At 45.4% G+C, this 20,488-nt stretch overlaps 1 protein-coding gene across 5 annotated transcripts in view; it reads left to right on the top strand.

Moving 5' to 3' along the window:
- The window catches only part of PLD2 (phospholipase D2), a 730,967-nt gene that overhangs the window by 574,546 nt on the left and 135,933 nt on the right, over window positions 1-20,488 (top strand). The window lies entirely within an intron of this gene.

Here is a 20,488-nt window from a genome sequence, read left to right as displayed (position 1 = left end):
CAGGCTTATGGAGTGCAACCATTTACTGTGGAGACTAGGCACAACGAGGGGCTTTGGAATGCTTATGGGCCCTTCCCAGTGAGCTGTGCCGTGTCAGGAAAGGGGTCCATTAGCACCCTCCAATTCACACCTGTCTACCCAGCCCAATAATGAAAGAGACTTGGGGAATGGCCTGGGGGGAGAGGGGCCTGTAAAGCCCAGCCATGGCTTTAGCCTAGCTTGGCTGTGTTACTTTAAAGCCCCTGTTAGTGCCAAAGGGCATTATGCAAAAAAAAAGGAGGTAGACATCTGTGTTTTTACACATCAGTAAAGCACCCCTTTCCTCGTTTTTGTGGGACGAGAATGCGCATCACACTACAGTTTTGAGTTCCAACACCGGGCCTGTCCCACAATACCCCTTTCATATAACCCCACTGCTCAATACTAATTCAGGTTTGTGTTCACAGGGAGGCATCAAGCAGGAATTTTTTTTTTTAAAAGCTTGTACGTGGTAAGGTGACACTGCCGGTGGGTGCAGTTTAGGGAAAAGTGGCTCACTTGTTCCCACTGGTGAGCTATTGCAGAATTCGTTTTAAAAAATGGGGAAATCTGTGGTTTGCTGCCGAGGGTTGTACGCACATTGCAACATGGAAATCTCTCCACGTTAATTGGTTTAATTGATTTGCTGAAGGTACCTATTTTGCAAACCTCACAACTCTTGGCTATAAATCTTACCAGGTGGATTTGCGTGTGATGATATGATAGGTTATTTATAACCTGCTTAATACCCAGAGGTTTGTAAGCGCGGACCCGGGAATCGAACCTGTGTTGATCAGTGTCCTCTTGCTTCCAAGGTGAGCACGTTGCCCCTGAGATATCCTCCCGAGATGCCCCTTAATCGCTTGGTACTGAAGACTTTGACGTTTTCCAGCACTGGCTCTTTCTTCACTTCACGTGCACATTCCGTGTGTTCATGCTGGGAATGTTTTCTTTGTTTTAAACTTCAATGTGTCCACCTCCTTTTGGGTCATTGGCCTTCGGTTTCACGTAGCATCTGTGTGAGATTGGGAAGCAAGATAGGTGTTAGCCAGGGTGGCCCTTATCCAAGATGGCGCCTGTGACAGCTGCCAGTTGATTGGAAAGCCCCTTGATTCGAATGGCCACATGCCTGTCTGCTTGCTTTGTGCTCTGGAAGAGTTTGGAACGTCAATCAAATGTGTGTGCTGCCAGTGCTGCTTACATTTTTGGTCACTAGCCAGTGGGAATAATATACATCACAGGTAGCAGTGCTTTAAGTGGGATGAGAAATAGAGGGGTGTTGACTGAGTGCTGGGCGTAGCCTGCAGGGGGGTGGGGCAGGCGGCTAAGGCATGGGATGTCTGCTCCAAGTAAAACATGAGACCGTGCATACAGGGCCCATCCAAGGATTTGCGCTGCCAAGTGCGGCAAGTTAAGGGCGGGCCCCTTAATTTGCCTGGAATGTCACAGGAAGTGACATCACAGGAAGTGAGGGTTACTTGCCTGCAATCATAATTATTAATGTACCTCACTGTTCCTCAATCGCAATTACTAGATATTTAGGTGCAGCTGGCAACCAGCATTGCCCGCTTCCCTTTCTTTCTACATGTTTTGCAGCTTAGAATCCTGGAACCGTAGAGCGGCCGGGCACCCCATGGAACATCAGGGCGCACACATTGCTTCGTTGTACCGGGGTTATAATACACACAATCCACTTGTACAATAACCCACACTGGAGACCACTGCCGTGGTAAAGGGATCAGGATAAATGCCTATTACAATGTATTTTATGTACTGCTTTTGGGCGGGAGAGAGTGGAGAAGTGACTGCACAGGCAGTGTTGGGTGCTGGGAGGGCGCCTAGGAAGGTGTTCAGGTAGGGAGCTTTGACAAAAGGAAAGGTGGGCGCCAAGGTGCAGGAAAGCGATGGATAGAGCGCGGGAACTGCATGGATATGCAGTTCATTGTATTTCTTGTGGTAAGCACTTTAAGCGCTATACCATACCTTCAAAAGGAAAGGGGCCGGATCAAAGAAGTAGGAAAAGAGCTTGATGTCATGATGGTGGAACCTCAAAGGTAAGTACTGCGATGAGGAAGAGTAGGACTGAGAGTAATTAAGATTACCGGTAAGTAATCTCCACCAGGCTCACACCGCGGCCCACATGACAGGCGCCCCACTAAGACCCATACATGGTCTCATGGCCTCCCATCCGATCCTCGCATACAACCAATACAAAGAAACCCAAAGGGTGAGTGCATGCACGCCCATACTGTTGATAGCCCCACAACCTGGAGCTGTCCCATAATGGCAGGCAAAACCACAGATACACATACCTTTGCACAACTGACCGCTGGCAGTGTAAAAACAGCCACACCGATGGTTGGTGCCTGAATTAGCAGCCGCTGGTTACTTCTCGCAAATCCCATCAAATTCCTACAAACACTGATTCAGGGACACGCAGGGACACTCAAAGATCCCGGGCCCCTGACCCGGCTTCTCTCTTACTTATTTCTGTTACCTGGTTTGCTGTCTGCCCAGGTAAGGATTAAGGGTGTTCTTTACCCAGCTCCTTTTAATAACTATCTTTTGTCCCCATCCAAAGACCCTGGCAGGTCTGGTACCTCCTTGGCTCTCACAGGGTGCTTCTCTGCCAGTCTCTGGGTCTCTGAAGGGCTCAATGGCTTTCCCAGCAGCTCATCGTCTTTTGCTCTCATGCCGTGGTTCCGCAGCATCTCCCCAGCAATTCCGGCACTCAGCCTTTACAGTGCGTGGCTTGCCTTTTTCTCACTGTTGCTTCTGCTTCTCCTACTCGGTTATGTCTGCGTCGCCACGACGGACCAGGGAGGGACACATGAACCTCCCGGTTCACGTCCAAGCTGGCAGTCCTTTCCATCTGCGCGGCTTGAGTCTCCACTTTCCCGAAGTGCCTCCAGGGAGGATTTCTTCTCCCTCTGGATAGTCCTTCATTCTTCAGTCTTTATACTGGGCCGATCACATTGGCTAGTATGCTGTGACTCTTTAGATGACTCTTCGGAGGTCCGCGCATCCTCCTTGTCATCGGGCATTACTTTCTTGAACTCATTTCTGCTCTTCCTTGATCATTTGTAGGGGTGGCCCTACAAAAATATATAGCAGTGGATATGAAAGAGAGGTGGGGGGGTGGTATGAATCATGTTTGTTTGTTTATTTATATAGCACTTCCGGACCCGGAGGTAAAAGGGTGCTTGGTACACGGTTACATGGTACATTATATACAGTTTACAACTATACATTTATACAGTTTGTACGTAGAAACATAATTACGGTATAGTTGGTAACATCAGCCGTGGTAGAGATAAGATGGTAAATGCTAGATTTTCTTCAGTAACCAGCTAATGACCTGTTTCCTAAATGATTGAAAGGACTCGATAGATTTGATGTCGACAGGTAGGGTGTTCCACAGTTGGGAGGCAAGGACCGTGAAACTAGACCCACCAGCTCTTTCTTAAGGTAAATCTGGGCACCGTTAGGCATAGTGTGATGGAAGATCTAGTGATTCTGGCAACAGGTTTCAAGGTAAATTTGTTGGTGAGATAAGGAGGGGCCAGATGGTTTAAGGCTTTGTATGTGAGACAGATGTTTTTTAGGTCGATTTTGTTTTTGTTGTTGTTGTATGGAGAGCCATTTACACGATTGTCTGGTGGAGATGTGCTCTCGCATGGGGATATTTAGTGCTCCTCGTAGCGTGTTATTTTGGAGTACCTGTAGTTTATTAATTAGGGATTGGTTTGTGCCTAGGTATAGTCTGTTACAATAGTCCAGTTTGGACTGTATAAGAGCCCTGGCCAACGTGAGGCAGCTGTTGGAGGACAGGAACGGTCTGCAGGCCCTGGTCAGCTTACCTGTGTAGGCAGTGGCTGAAGCAGTCATGTTGATTTGTTTGGAAAGGTTAGTGTTGGCATCAAGATAAAAGCCAAGGGCTTTCACACTTTTAACAATTGGAATAGTGTTGCAATCAATGATAATGCTGCTGTAGTTGGGGCTGAGTTTCAATAGGTTATTGGGTGAGCCGACCAGGAGAAGTTCAGTTTTCTCATCATTCAGGCAGACGCCGTGGGTGGCCATCCATGCCTGAATGATGCTAAAAATTTCATTAATCCGGATGACGTCAGCATTGTAGTTGCCTGAGAGGGTCAGGAGAATCTGGGTGTCATCTGCATAATTGGTGTAGGTGATACCCAGATGGTCCAGTTTGTTAAAGAGTGGCTTTGTAAATATATTGTACAAAGTGGGCGAAGCCTTGTCGGACACCACATGTAATAGGGATAGGGTTGTCTTGAAAAGGGGTATTTCTTCCCAGGGACCAGCCCTTATTAGCATAAATCACCCAATTCCACCCAATTACAGGTGCGCTCGTGCCAAGCAATGAACTCATGCTAGAGAAATGACACCTTCAGTATAAATTTAGCATTTTATTAGACATATAGCATAATATAACATAACAGTACATTTAGCAATGGAACTTCGGAAACAATAATAATAGTTAGAGAAATCACAAAAACTTATAGAAACACAGTCTTACGCCCCTTTGGATGGTATCTTCAGTGCTAGGAGACCCTGATTGTCTCAAGCGAGCTGCTGCCAGCCCCTTCAGATAACAGCGCTGCAAGGTGCCGCAAAGAGCCTCATCATGTTCCGGGCAATCACTCTTGCTCAAAGCCAGTCCGCGGATGGATCTCCCACCTGGGTCATGTAGGCATGCATTTTTGTAATCTCGTGCTGTCAGTCACCGTGACGCACTAGCCCCGCAGATACTGAGTGCAAAAAACAAGTTTACTTATGGAAAAAACCCAGCTCAGTAAATTTCCAACGTGCTCCCTTCTCTGCCCCTCCCTACTTGGAGCCCATCTGCGAAAGCTCAGGAATGCCTGTTATCAGTGAGTACGCGGCAGTACCAGGCCTTCTCATGCGAAATAGGGTTTGTTTCCAAAGCCATGCAGAGCCACAGTTGCAAAGACAGAATATTCTAGGAGAAGCTGAAATCAATTAACCCCTAGTGAGCAAGCTTTACCAGGCCTGCACTCTGCTAGCTAGTGTCTTCAAAGATTGGCTATATAAGTGCTATATATGTGCCATAATGCTCCAAACACTCAAATACAGGTCTCTATTAGCTACCAAACTGGGGCCTCGGCCCTACCTGTCTATGCACAATGCATTATGTAACCTTCCACCCCTCCTAGGCCTGCACATTCCTTGTAGCTCACTACTGCGTAATGTAGGCGCCAACACATTACTTTCAGCATTTAGCACATACTTTGAATAAGCTATTGGTTCTAGCTGTTAATGCAGCCATCTAAGGCCCTAATAGGCAAATATGGCACTTTGTATCTCACGACAAGGGTCAGCTGCCGCTACTGGTGAGAAGACCCTCATGGTTCTGTTAGCCAGGAAGGATTGAATCCACATGACAGCAGAAGCAGAGAAGTGAGCAGCGGAAGATGGGTGGTTACAGAGGATATTGTGGTCGACCAAGTTGAAGGCTGCTGACAGGTCTAAAAGGAGTAAAATGGTGGCGCTACCTTTGTCTTTGATTTCATCAATCTGACTTTTGAGGTCAACAAAGGCAGTTTCTGTTCCATGTTGAGGTCTAAAGCCAGATTGACATATTCCCAATAGTTGGTTTGTCTCTAGGTGGTCCTGAATTTGCAGGTAGGCAACTCTGTCAAGGATTTTTAGCAAGAATGGGACCGTGATGATTGGTCTATAATTGGTGGGTATGGCCGGATCTAGTGATTGTTTTTTTTTGAAGTGGGAGAACCAAAGATTGTTTCAAGTTGTTAGGGACTGAATTATTGGAGAAAGACAGGTTAATTTGTTTTATTTTTATTAAAATGCTTTGTTTGATTTAACAAACCTTTCATTTATACTTACATACATTTTTACACAGGTTTAGAAAAAAATCTTATTGTTTATTTAAGCTTCTTTCATGATCTCATTCCAAAATTTAATCACCGTGAATATAAGACATTGATGTTTTCCCTCAAGAAGTTCTGCCCATCTTTCCTCTGTTGTCGACTGTTAACCAGAAATTTTGAAAAAGTCCCTGTATCGTTCTCTTTTTGGTTTCAGCGCTGAACAAACCATAATCAGATGAAATAGAGTTTCCACATTGTCTTGATCTTTACAGAATCGACAAACCGAGGACCTGATGTTTGTTTTGTCTATCAAAGATGGATAGTCTCTGGTGGGCAGTATATTTAGACGGAAACGTAGAAATAGATCACGAATGTAGCAACACGGAAACTGTGACAAGTATGGTGGTAATTCATTCAGTGCTCTTACTTCTGCATGTAGATGTCGTTTATATTTTTTCTGTTCTTCTACAGTTCTTATCCAATCATTCATTTGAACTTTCCTTTTTGCATACTGCGGTCTATAAACCAGCATCTCTTCCGTGATCTCTTCTCTTTTCATTTTAAATTTAATCTCAGTAGACCATTTCAAGAGAGCTGATGTCTGAAACGTTTTCTTTTGCTTTAAGATTTCCAACGCTGGTATTTTTTGCTCTGAAAGTATTTTTCTTAACAGATCCATTTGTTTCCACAGTACTATGGATTGGACTGGTTTATTAGTTTTGTGATGAAAGGGGATAGGTCTCTGGCTGCGTCTTTTATAATCTGGGCAGGGCAGCTGTCCCCTTTGCAATTGGAAGGTTTTAGAGAGGCTATGATTTTTTGTACTTATGGTATAGTAGACTTTTTGAATGTAAAGCCTAGATTGGTGTCAGTGGGCGGTGGTGTACTTGTGCTGGTGGATTTTCTACTGGTGAGTTGTCGTTTACACTCCATTTTGGTTTGGAGCCCTGTGATTTTGATGGCGAGGGCGTTCTGGATACTAGTGCACCAGGGTTGGTCTTTCGTGCAAGTATCTGTAGGTGGATTCGGATTTTCTAATTCCTTTAGTATATTGAAAAGTTCTCTGGTGCAGGATCCTGCCTGGTTTATCCTATCGTCGTAGGCTTCTTTCTTGGTGCGAATGATCACATTTTTATTGGTGCAAATGATCTCATTTTTATATAGGGATATAGGGAGGAGATATTTGTAAGATTGGTTTTGTTTTCAGCCCAGGGTGCCGCTTTCCAAAGTGTTTCTAGCCTGGCTTTCTTTTTTCTTAATAGTTTGAGTTCGGGTGTGTACCAGGAATTCAAATGAGCTCTGGGTTTTCGTTTGCGCAATTTCAGTGGGGCGATGGTGTCGATGGCATTGGCCATGGAATCCTTGTAGGTATTGACAATAGGTTGAGGTCGGCCATGGCCGGGAGTGCGTTGAGAGGACCAAAGGTATTAGGGCTTCAGCAGTGATGTTACGGTTATTCATGGTCGGACAGGCTGGAGCAGTAGGCCATTTCTTTTGTATCTGGGTTGTTGATATTGATATCTAAAGGGATGAGATGGTTGGAGACCATGCAAGGGGTTGGGGGAGACTTTGCAGGTCATATCGCAATTGAGAGCAGCTACCCAGTCGATGATTCTACCTTTCTGATGAGTAGGTTGAGCTCTAAATTGTGTGAAGCCATGCTCAGCTAGAGCGTTAGCTAAGCAGGAGGCTGGGGAGTCATTAGGGTCATTGAAACCGAGGTTAAAATCTCCGAAGATGATAATTTGTTTTGATGGCTATGAGTTCTCAGCTATTAGAGAGGTAATGTCTTCCTCAAAGGCTCCAGGATGACCTGGGGGGTCTATATATTAAGTGAAAGGAGATAGTGCTATTGGGAGAGGTTTGCAACTTGATTGTAAGGAGCTCACAGGAATTTAGTGGAGAAGAAGTGACTGCTCTCAGGTCTAAAGAGGATTTAAAGATGATAGCTACACCTCCTCTCCGAGCATTTGGTCTGTAAGCTCTGAGGATAGAGTATTTGTCGGGAATAGCTAAGGTTAAGTACGGTCCTGCTGCCTTGTGTAGCCAAGTTTCTGTTCTGGCGCGGAAGTCAAGATTGTTAGTCAAGATGAGGTCAGCGATTTCTGTGGGATGGGCAACGAGGGACCTGACATTTAGTAGTGCTCCTTTTAGGGGGAGAGATTTAGGCTTGTTAGAAGCTGTATAATTTTTCTTAGTCTTGGTGTGGGGTTTGGCAAGAAGCTTACTGGTCATGAGGGGGAGTCTGGTGCCTAGTCTATTGTTCCGGGCTGTGAGGTTAGGGTTGACTGTGAGTGTGCTTCCTGGCAGCTTAGTTATGAAGGGCTGATTGGTACTAGGTTTGGTGTGGTTAGGCTTAATAGTAGGATAGGCGCCCTCCATCAAGCATGGAATGCTTGCTTTAGGGTGACACAGTCTACTATCAGAGATAGTGTTGGTTAGTATGTTAGCTGAACGGTCACTATTTTTGATGGTATGGTTTTGCAGGTAGCTAGGTGGGAAGGGTGACCTAGTGGGCAGGAAGGGTGTGGGACAGGGGATGGGGCAGTGTCTCAGGCAACCAAGTTTGGCAAGGCCATTGCTGAAAGCTATATAGTTATTGCCGCTGCAAGGTACACTATCTTGCATGGCACAGAAAGGGAACATGATGAGTGTAAGTCAGGTGAGCATGGTCTACGTTCTAGGTGAGATCCAAGGCTGGGTAGGCTGGATCGACAAGGGCTGAAGATGACCACCATTGGGCATGTTCAACTTTAGCTAGATACACGCAAATAGGCAAGTTTGACTTTTCGGCTAGGCACACGCTAATACACACTCTAATAGGCAAGTTGTACTTTAGCTAGGAACACTCTACTAGGCAGGTTCAACTTTGGCTAGGAACACGCAAATAGGCAAGTTCAACTTTGGCTAGGAACATGCAAATAGGCAAGTTCAACTTTGGCTGGGTACACTCTAATAGGCAGGTTCAACTTTGGATAGGTACACGCAAATAGGCAAGTTCAACTAATAGGCAGAATCTGCATTGGTCGAGGAGTACACAGATGGTGGTATAAACATTCTACGGTGGCTATATCTGAGGTGCATAAGCCTGGATAACCCAGAGGAAAGGAGTCATATAGCAGTATTGCAGGTGGCATGATAAGGCATGAATTTGCAGCCGGACTCTAAATACAGTGGACACATAAGCACTATAATATAGAGGAGGCATAAGATTGAGATGCACAGTAGGTAGGTATCAAGGAACAGTGATCTATAAGAGACCTAGTGTATCAGGGGTCTAAATAACACAATGCGTAGGGATCAGAGTGCACGGATTAAAATAGAGTGGGACTTAGGTCAGTGAGACAAGCGGTAAAAACAATAACATGGTAGTGGGGGGCGCAAGGCTGTAATGTTCGATGGCAGCACGCTTACCAGTCGGACAACGTCGGCGGCAGGTGAGTGTCATGGAAGGAGCAAAGGGTGGTGGCCCTAGGCTCGACGGCTCCTGACAGGCTCACGACAGGATAATAAGGTGCCTTCGAGCTGTGGGCCGGCTTAGACGCCTGCCGGCTTGCAGTTGGCCAGAAAGTGTAGGCTTGCAGCCAGTCAGGAACAGTTACTGGGCCTGGTGTGTTTCCTCGGATGGAAACATAGAGGAAATGATGCGGGCGGCCATCTTGGAGTGCTGGGGTCCTCGTGGTCTCCAATGGTGGCCGTTGCACTTCGGTGTACTCCAGTGCAAAGGGGGCAAAAATGAGTGCTCTCCATGCGATCCTCCATCTGAATACCACCCACTGGGATACTAGCCAGTAGCAGCATCACGTCCCTGGCTGCATGGGACGGCGCCGCCTAGGGAAGCAGGGACGATATCCTGGGGTTCGTCACATTTGCTATTTGGAGTAACTGTTGGTTTTGCAGCGGTTTCATGATTGATTTTATTTTTAATGGTGTATGTATTTGTCCATATTGTCCAAACGAGCCATTTGCTTTTAATTCAGAAGCTACAAAATGATTTTGACTGTTAAATGAATTTCCAAAGAGTGCTTTAATTTCAAACATTAGGCGAGATATATACCAAACACTCCTAACTGATATCTCTTGCAGAGACCAATGGTTGCAAGGATATCCGGCCATGGGTTTCGCCGGGAGCAGACATGCAAAAGGGCCTATAATGCCGAATTTGCTTTAGTGTGATCAAAGTAGAACGTAATATGATCTTGAGGCAATGAGAATAAGCACAGGTCTGCAAATATTAACAAAATCAGCAGAGGGCTGGGACCGGGCCATCAACCTCTCTAGGTCAGCAACATCCCCAACGGCCCTGGCGAATCAAAATGACTGATTTGCACTCTCCTCCTTTCCACTAGTGACCCTAATTTTCTGTTTTGTGGAGAGGACTGCACACATCCTAATACAGTTCTCTGGCAAATATATCCATGAGTGCTTTGGTGCCATAAGAGGCTTTTTAAGTCAAATAAATACAAATCCATTCCCCATAGAAATATGATTGTAGTGTTAGTGCCCCAATCTTGAATCAGACTACAAATATTAGCATGCGGTTTAGCATAAGGCTAAAATAATGGTCTGATCTTTGTAAATGTACCTTTTAAGACTAAAAACAAAACAATTTGTGAAAAGGTCACTTGTTTTATCATTGTATGACAAAGGCATGCCTCATACACCATATGAGGAAAAAGTGACCTTCTATAAATAACCTAAGGTGTCACGTTGGAAAGACACAAAGCCGGGCAGACAGAATCTGTGATTGTTGGACAACTTTAAGCTGTGTGTTTTTTACAAGGAGCAATGTGTCCAAGGCTCCTACAAACCTGCGAAAATGCCTTGGTTGAGTTCACATCAGCTACATTATCTGCCAAAATTGGGCACGCTTAAGACATTTAGGGGAGATTCTCAAATGCTAATGCAAATGAAAACAACACAAAGGATTTATTTTAGTTTTAGAAATTATTCTAAAAGGGGACATGCACATTCCAGGGGTGCTTAACAACACCACAAAAAAATGCACTGGTCAGCGCCCTTTGCATACATTGTTGGAGCGCAACATTCATCGAGAGTGAACATGTTACTTGGCGAAGCAGCCTGTACTCCGAGTCAGCGGGAGAAGTGACTGGTGAATTATTGAAAACGAAACTCGGATTAACATGAACAGGAATAGAGAAAAAATACAATTGGAATCTCGCAATGAATGAAATAGAAATCCGCCCACTAAAATGATCATATCCTAAAGGGGTAAGTTGCCAAGACTTCTCCCTTAATCGCCAGCACTCGGCCCCGCATGCCGTCCTCATGCACAGGATGGAACTGGCAGCAGGACCTGCCTTCTGTCTTTTCCTCGAGCCTGGGGCGGCACGTGACGCAGCCTGCATCGCCGCGCGAGGCGGTTTATGCGCGCGCCTAGCATCCCTTCTGTCGGGCAAGCTGTGGGGCGCGTGCCGGAAGTGACGCGGCGTCCCCTGGGTATGTTCACAAGCTCCCTGCGTCTCGTGCGGGTGGGACTTCTGCCTCAGAAAGGCACCACGCGCTTTTCACCGATTTTCACCAGCTTGTACGACGTCCACGTGTTTTATTTTTTTGTTGTTGTATGCTTGGTAAACAGTTGCCAGGAATTAAACGTCTGGCAGATACTGCCGTTAAAGGGATGGTCTAGTAAAAATGTTTATTTAAAAAATAGATAGGCCACATAAAAAAAAATACTAGCATTCTCCGTTTTAAAACTTCCTATGTAAAATTTTGAGCTATTCAAGCTCAAAATTCGAAAAAGCAAGCACAGGTGAAATGGAGGCCCTCCTGTGCTGGCTTTTGCTTTTGCGGCACTAATGAAGGAAAAGCCAGCCAGCTGTAGTAAACAAAGGCTACCGCTGGGTGGCTTTCCCTTCATTAGTGCTGTAGGCGGAGGACGGGGACCGGAGACCAGAGCAGGAAAGCTGCAGCTGAATCTCGGTAAGTGCTATTTATTTTTTTTACAAAAAATAAGCACTAGCGGCGGTTTTTTTTCTAAGTTTTCAGGGCTGGAGGAGCCCGGCACACTCATACCTATTGTGTTCCATATTCTAGCAGCCTGTAGTGCAAACCGTTAAAAGATGGATGGGGGTGGGACTAACGGAAAGCTACAGAGGAAGGCCAGGATTGCCATTTAAATGCCAAACAGGCAATTTGGAGGTGGATTTGTTTCTCAAGTGGGAGCCAATGTAGGCCAGCCCAGACCTCTAAAAACAGTCCCTTTTTTTTAACCATGCAAACTCTGCAAACCATTCACAATACTCTGCAATTCAGCGATAAGGCACTTGGGAAACCTGCGCATTGGTTGTGTTGAGTTGAGCATTGCTTGCCACCCCGACCATCAACGCTCTGTGCAGCTGAGAGGGGATATTAAGTACGTTCTAAATACCATATATCATATTGGTATGTGTCTCGCCAGGATAGCTCAGGGCCAACATGCTCGCCTTGGAAACAAGACGATGCGGAGCAACACAGGTTCGATCCCCGAGTCTGCGCTTAGAAACCTCTTGGTATTAAGCCCATTATAAATGACCAATTACAACAGCTATATATAGAATAGGACTGACTTATTAAGACTTGATTTCTACTTGTGGCTGACTGTAGATGCCAATGTTATTTAAAAAGGAACGTGTTTGTTGGGAGGACTGAGAATTACTCAATAGAAGAATGGAAGCCAAAAGGTTGTGGGACAAAGTCAGTGTTCTCTGGTTCAGGGGGTTGATCCGAGGGATTTAACCTTTAACCCCACACATGAATGGGCACCCACGATGATGGGAAATATAGAATGTGAGCAGTTTAGTAGGTTATGTTGGCTGGTTGTGTGTTTTAATATAATTGTTAAGGGCTACAAACCCCGCCCCCTGTGTACTGTGCCTTATTTTCCATCAGGACCGCTGGGTTACAGCCGATCTCCTGTTTGCATAAAGGTCTGCATTTTGCAGGTTTCTAGGCACCCCTTCCTGTCCTGCTGGTCTGGAATGTGGGCGTGGTCCAACCCTTGCCTGTGGCTAGGGAAGGGGCGTGCCCTTGACCCGGTCGGGGCCAGAAACCGCATGGCTACTCGGTTGCCATTTAATAATGCTTTATGTAGGAGGTGTGCGAAGTCAGAATCCGGAGATGAACAAAAGATTGTGTTTTATAACGTACCTGTTTTTATTGAAAGGCCAAAACCCTATACATTCCCTACAAGTCTGGTCCCTAAGCTAAAAGGAAGCGTTCAGAACGTGCACATCAGGATGTCCTCCAAATTAGTCTGTTTGCCGCCTAGAAACCTATTCTAGCCCGATTCCTGCTCCCAAACACTAAAAAGGAAAAATCTAATTTGAACAAAAAAGATGACAAAAGGGCCACAGACCAACCTACCCATAGATAGAAGGGCTCCCAGGTGATCACCAGTCTGTGGGATTTTCACCAGGGACTGCAGTTAAAAAGAAAATGTTCAACAAACCTCCCTGGGGCTTCCTGCCAGGTGTACAGGTGAGTTGTGAACGTTTTAGGCCTCTTGGCGCACTGCGCAGTTCATATCCCATACGGCCTATTCCGGCTCTGTTCGGAACCCCTCTGGTTCCTACCCCACCCTGGGTTCTCGATGGATTGTCACCTGGCCCTTGGGTCTCTGGTTTCACGTCCCCTTGTCCCAAAGGAGTGTGGATCCCCTTAAGAAGAGGGGACGGATTCCCTGGATTTGTCAGTGGCAAAATAAGCGTTGGCCTGAGGCTAGAGGGCCAATTCTCTTTTTAATGTGTGGCCCTTACAATATTTGCTGCAGTTTCGCTGTATCATGGATACATTTGCAGTGTCTCGTGGTTCTTCGGTTTAACTTGACTGGGCCGATATATTGAAAGGGAGTTTACGAAGCAAAGGCAGTGTGACCAGCAATTCCTCTATCCCGTTTGTGCGGAAGAAAAGTCCCGCTAGAAAATCAAACTAGTAAACTGTGACGTGATATCCTTGGGACAGCGTAGACACAGGTCCCTGCAGGTGATTGTCTCTGGTTTTCAATCATTTGAAGGGCCAGTAGTGAAAGTGAGGGCAAAGGGGCAGTCCCCATCTCAGCTGCTACAGTGCTGAGTAACCTCCCTATACGCTCTAGGGAGCTAGGTCACATAGCGGGTGGTTGGACCCACCCCCCTAAATCACAAAACCATACATGCTGGCGACCTCATCTGATTTTCACTCGATGTCTTTGGCCCTTTGTTGATTGACCATTTAGTCTGTTATCGGTTTTTTTCACACTTTCGTGAGTTTTATTTCACTTTCTATTTTTTTCCAATGGTTTTGAAGTGCCTTGTAGGTTTTGTCGTCAGTATTTTAAAATTGCATACCCATCACATGGGTAATCACCTTGAAAAAGCACCCTAGGAATGAAAAGTGTTGATGTGAACAAAAAAAAATCTTTGGAATTGCATGGTGTGTGCGGCCTTCCTTGTTTGGTGTTTAGTGCCTCCCAGTGCTAAAATGCATGGCTTCGGAGTTGCCCCCGTTTCATTCCATGGCCTCTGGGAAGACCTGAAATAATTCTGGAACCTTGCCTGGACCAAATGGAAGACAATGATCCGTGTTGGGCATGTGCAAGGCCAGGTAAACCTGGCATCTTGACAACATGGTTTAGAGTCCTCTGTTTTGCACCACAGCGCAGTCGCCATCTGCCTCTGGATTAGCCAGGGTCTAGCTTGACCATCGATACCACCTCAGAGTTGACCTGAGCTTTCTTCCAAAGGCTTCCCTTGGCTCATTGAAGTTTTTGAGTTCTGTAATTCTTTGATCTTGCAAATTCGGACACTTTGGAACCCCTGCCTAAGCCTCGGGTACAGTGATCCACTTTCTTCATCACGAGTTGGGCAGTAGTTACCGGGAAACTACTTTACCATCACTGCCCCTTCCTGTGGAAGGGCGGTGTAAAGCCCCATTTGGGGTGCATAGGACTGCATGGGGATTTTGGGGGAATACCAAGAGGGTAATTTCACTGATGTTTGGAGAAGTGGAGGATTTACCGACGAGGGAAGTCCTCCACTTTTCCTCCACACTCTGAATTCAGCGGTGTGTGAGTTGGCAGGGGATGTAAATTGTACATGATCCATACGGATTTCCAAGTATGTTCTGATGCATCTGTGGTGCCTGCAAAGTACAGCGATGTGCCACCTCAGTAGTCTTCCAAACGTTTCATGGCTTTATTACAAACAGGTGTGGTGGGTGGGCAGGCTAGCAGGTGCTTTATATGGGGAGGGGTTTCATCTATCAATCATGGATGCTGGGTGAGGCGCCTCAAGGGGTCTCCTGTCTCCAATGCTTTGTGCACTTGTGATTATTTGTAGAGCACAGTATATAGCACCTAAGGAGTCTCTTAGCACTGGATCCAAGAAGGTGGCTACAGAAGGGTCCAATGGCGTCAAATAAGTTGGACTATCCATCACTAGATTGTGGCATGTGGTAGAGAGCAGGCCTGAGCCCCTTCTGCCAATCGATCTGTTTGTGCTAGCGCATATGATCAAATGTCATGGCCACTACCTCCCCATTTCCCCATTGTGGATAGGGGGCAGTGGCCGTGTCTGGGGCATCCAACCACTGCCGCTTGGTGTAATTGGAAGTTCTGCTTGTGTGACTATTGACAGAGAATTTAACCGTGGTGGAGTGAGGATAGGCCATGCCCTGGGGCTACCTGTATTAAGCGGTTAGGGGTATTCCGGTGCAGACAAAATTCACCCTCACAGGGCGAAAGTGTCAAGTAACTCGCAGGGGGCTGAGCAGCCTGGAGATACATTTACTCTGTGCTTCCCCTCGGATCTGCTTCGATGCCTGATGAAGCTGTAATATTCATAAGGCAATTGCAAGAGAGGAGATTCAATAACTAGAATAAGACGTATGAAATCATTTGGAGTCGCTCATTCTCATTCACTAGTTTCTCAGCCCCCCCTGAGCGCCAGTACTTGGATGTTGAATACAACGCAGATTTGACATCATGTTGCATGCCCGAGCGACCTGCTTTTTGGCCCTCTGCCCCAGAGCACTCACCCCCCCGACACCCTTTTTGCTCCCCCATTTTAACTTCCACTGAACTGAGCAGAGTTTGAGAGAGTAAAATAGAGGCACGCGCAGGAGAATCATGTATATTACAGGAAATCTTGTAGTATTGTCCTTGTCTTAGTCTGAGTCGAGGCCGATCTTTGCAAGGTCTCAGTAAATGGCGTGGAAGCTACTGCAGAAATATGAGACATGCTGAATCTTACACGCCATCAAGGGAGCTTGTGTGTTCCATAACCTTTGCAATGAGGACCTTCGCTAGCAAGCCAGTGCTACTGGTTCTATGGTGTTGGTCCAGAACCCTCCAAGTAGCAATCTCTGCCATCTTATTAGTTTCAGTATGAAAAGAGCGCTTCCCCCTGCATTTTAGAAATTCCTCACATGGGATGTATTTCATTGGCTTCCTGGGAAGGTCACTGTCTGTCGTTAGTATGGCATGGATATATGGTGACCTTTCTGGTTGTTCTGAACAGTAGTACATTATTCTGTACAAGCACTTCTAAGTTCACCAATCTGACAGACGCATGCTGTGCTGTCCCCTTAGCTGACCCCCCCCAAGTTTAACATATTGACATTGAAATGGGTGATGAAGCTTCCCAGTATTGAATCCACACCTTCATAGATCATAATACATCTTCCTAGTCCCTGGCCCATAACCTTCCATGAACATAATGCTCTCTTTCCATGCATCGTTTCTTTCTGTAAATGTGATCACAAACATGTTTGCAAACAACTGAGCAAATTTCACGGCCATGCCTGTGCCACATTTTTGCAGATTACATTTTATGTTGAACTTGAAAACTTTGAGAAAAGTCTATTGTGCCATATAGAATCTTGTGATTAGGAAAACTGGCAGATCTGGTATCGAAGAAAGTCTTGAACGACTCAATTCCTTGATCATATCTGATTGATGTTTTTTTTTATTTCACATCCAGCTTTAGTAATGCGAATTCAGGCTTCCAGTACATTCAACCTCCGGTTTAGTGTATCCATAGTCTCGTGTAACAGGGTAATGTTGAAATTCTTTTTCATGGACCCTGTGCCAAGAATTAAGGGTCTACTTGGAGGAATGAGCCAGGCATGGGAATTTTGGGAAGGTTGTAAAGGGTTATCCTGCACTATTTGGATGTAATTTTTCCTAATCATTTGTGGGTTATAGAATGTACTGGCCGCAACCATTGGGGTGATTTTATTTTGAAACCTCTAATATGTTTTGTGTAGGATAGGTGTCAATAGAAACAGACTAAGAAGGCACTAGAATTCTTGTATGTTCTGTCCATTGTTTTCCACTCTTGGAGAGAGTTCAATCGGGATATTTGCAACAAAGGTATTGGATACATTGTAAGTTTTGTTGTACACTTGCTGGTCAGGTAGTTTGTAGAAGTATGACTTATTCATTACTGCAATATTTTTGCCCTCGTCAGCTTCTCGGATGGTGATGTTAGGGTCCATAACACTCGTTCGGATGTCCTGTTTGGTTTAAAATAACCTTATGTGATGAATCCTATGGAGACCTCACGAAATCCCTACCGAAAGTCTCATCTCAGGTGGCCACGGAAAGGAAGACGCTTCCTGCTCGTGACCCTGGGGCCAGTGTTAGCCGGGAGGATCACCTGGGAGAAGGAGGACCTCAGGGAAACGGGAGGACTTTGTTGGATGAGACGCGGTACTTGTCTACCTCTAGGAAGGGAATATCAATAATGCCAGTACATGTACTGGCATATTGTCAAAGAGAACGGGTACTCTCTAAAGTCAATAACTTTGTGAGTGAAGACCATTATAAACATTCATGCATTAAGGGTGAGAAAAGCTCTTACAAAAATTATAACTTTGAGTCTCAGGAAAAGCTGGCAGAGGCCTTTAAGAACTACCAATCTGAAACTGGAAAAAGCTCAATCTTTTGTAAAACCAAATATATCTTTTTGTCCTAGTGATCCTCCTTTGAGGAATATACTTAAGGAGAAAAAGGAACTTGGTGGGAAGAATATTGAGAAAACCGCTTTTGTTTTAGGGACATCAAGACCCAGAATTCGCAGAGCACAGGGACGAAGAAGAGGGCTGCAGAGGCACAGAGTTGCAAAGTTCAGCCCATTCAGATTAATAGCCCACACCTGAGGAAGGCTGAGAGGCATAAAAGGCCCCCTCGGGTGCAGCCCAAAAGACCAAGGTGGAAGAAGGCAAAGAGGCCAAAGCAGCAGCAACAGGAGAGCAGCAGTAGTAGCAGTGTATCAAGATTTGACTTCTCCACGAAGCAGCAGAAGAAATTGTGTAAGGGCCAGGACGTCGGGACCAGAGTGGTGACAGAAGTTGATGCCGGTCCTGAGAGGGTCATATGGGCTCAAAGTTTTAGCTGCAGAGGTCGTACTGCGGAAAGCACACCTGTTTATAACTTTCCCCAAAGTGAAGCATTCGGCAGTGTCAGGCGAGACTTCAGCTGCAGAGGTTGCGCAGCGGAAAGCGCACCCATGTCTAGTTTTCCTGAGTGCAGTGTTCTACGTCGAGGGCAAGTACTGGATTGCAGGGGGAGCCACGAGGGCCCTGAGATGCGGGAAGCCATGCAGCAGAGGTTGCTGGGTCCTAGAAGAGAAGAGGGCGAGCTGGGAGCAGCGAGGTAGACGGACACAGACAGCACTGGTGAATTCACTTTTCTCTCGTGACCCTGAAGCGCTCTGTAGTTATCCGTTCTCTGAATCCAGACTCTCAATTGAATACCAAACTAAAGTAAGATCAATTATTGATTTTGACATATACCAAGTTGATGGTAACAAAAGCAGTTGGCAAATAGAGACTCCAAGGCTCCCACCTGAAGGAGAGGATTGGTATAAAGTGGGTGATAAGCAGGTCCGCCAGCCACATAAGAGGGCAATATCTCAAGAAAAGATTCCAAGCCACCATTGCCAAAGCCACCAGGGACATATATTAAGGCAACTGAGAAACAACCAGTGTTGCCTAAGCCCAAAAAAGATAACAGAGCCCAACAGTGTGTGTGAAGAATATTGCCCAGGTGTAGAGAAAGTCTTAAACCCACATTACCAAAGCCAAAGAAGTGTGAAGAAGAGTTATTATCAGCATTTGGTTAATAATACTAAGTTGAAACAAGATTGGCAGGAGGGCTGCCCTTCTGATGAGACGTTCAGGAGGAAGGAAGCATTGCCTGTCTTGCGTATGGCAAACACTTGGGTGTAGTAAATAGCACCAGTGTGATTCTTGTCCCCCTGAAGAAAATCCTAAACCTAATTGTGTGAAGTAGAAGACATTATTAAAACCTTTGAAGTTAACCCTTACCACAGCAGTACTTGAAGGTAGTAGTTGAACCTGGCAAGGGAGTATACCAGGTCTTGGAATGTTGTGCCAGTGGTTCTGTTTGGGCAGGAGAGTATACCCGTACAGAGAATTGCAGTAGTTTATCTTGGCTGGCAGGAGAAAATACCAGACCAAGAGAACTGATAAGCATTGGTTCTGTCCTGGCAGGAACATACCGGAGTAGAGTGGTGTAGACGTGGGAAACCGGGCATGAGAGTAAACCAGGTGAAAACTCATAAAGTACTTTGGTGGGGTAAAGCTTGGGACGATGTGGTGCTGAAATATCCTGACAAAGACATTTGTTTCGAAGTTAATGACGGTTTGAAATACACATTGTTGATGACAAGAAGCTGTCTCCAGACCTTGAATACAAGCGGAAAGAGGAAAGCTTTGTTAAACAATTGTGAACCATCTTTGGAATCCAAGTTGGAGCTTTTTGTTGTCAAGTTGGATTAGAAAAGAACTGAAGTGGAACTTTGTTATGACCTAGGATTTCCTTATCCTTTTTGAACATTTAAAGAGAGATCTGCTTAAATCTGGGGAAGGGACGTACCTCCAGGTTATCAGAAGAAACAGTTATTGTGGTGTGACGCATTCTGTGATATTTGTTGTTGTTAAACTGCCATATGGTTTATTGTGTATATAAGTGTGAGGAACTGAATCCTTTTCGTGGAATGTTTTCCTCTACTTTATTTTAAGCAGGGAAATTCTCTTTAGGGTAGGGATAGTGAGGCGTTTATCCAACCTTTTGAGTTAATAACGTGGCATCTTGTGAAAAACCTTGAAGAAGTTGTCCGCCTCATATTTCTGACCCCTCACACTTGTTTGCAGAGATTGTCTTCCTAGATCTGAGAGTTGTTGGAGTGCGTTGATAGTATTCTTTATGGATTGTCCTGTGTGAACTTGATGGGTTTGGCATTGCAGTTGGTACCTTTTATTCGCTGTTGCATTTATTTTGTAAGAGGATTCAATTCAACACTACAGCTAAGTCAATGCCTAGTCTGGGATACTGAATGAAAACCCTTATTGATATATCTTTATGTCCAGTTCATGAGTTCTGGATGACTACCCCTATATAACACCCCTCTCTTAGAATCCCCCTGATCCCACTGAGCCAAGAAGTAGTTCTGTTTTGCAAGTTTAAAAGGTTTATTTGAGAATTTAAACAATATATATATATCACACTTTATAATAAATTAATATCGGATAGTACACTTAGACATATGATGTTGATCAACAATGGGTAATCTGGCACTAGCACACTTCTTTAT

The sequence above is a fragment of the Ambystoma mexicanum genome, chromosome 1p (assembly GCF_040938575.1).
Source record: "Ambystoma mexicanum isolate Mex_15411 chromosome 1p, UKY_AmexF1_1, whole genome shotgun sequence".
Classification (NCBI taxonomy): Eukaryota; Metazoa; Chordata; class Amphibia; order Caudata; family Ambystomatidae; genus Ambystoma; species Ambystoma mexicanum.
Note: the sequence above shows the minus strand (reverse complement) of the source record. Positions and strands in the feature narration are given on the sequence as shown.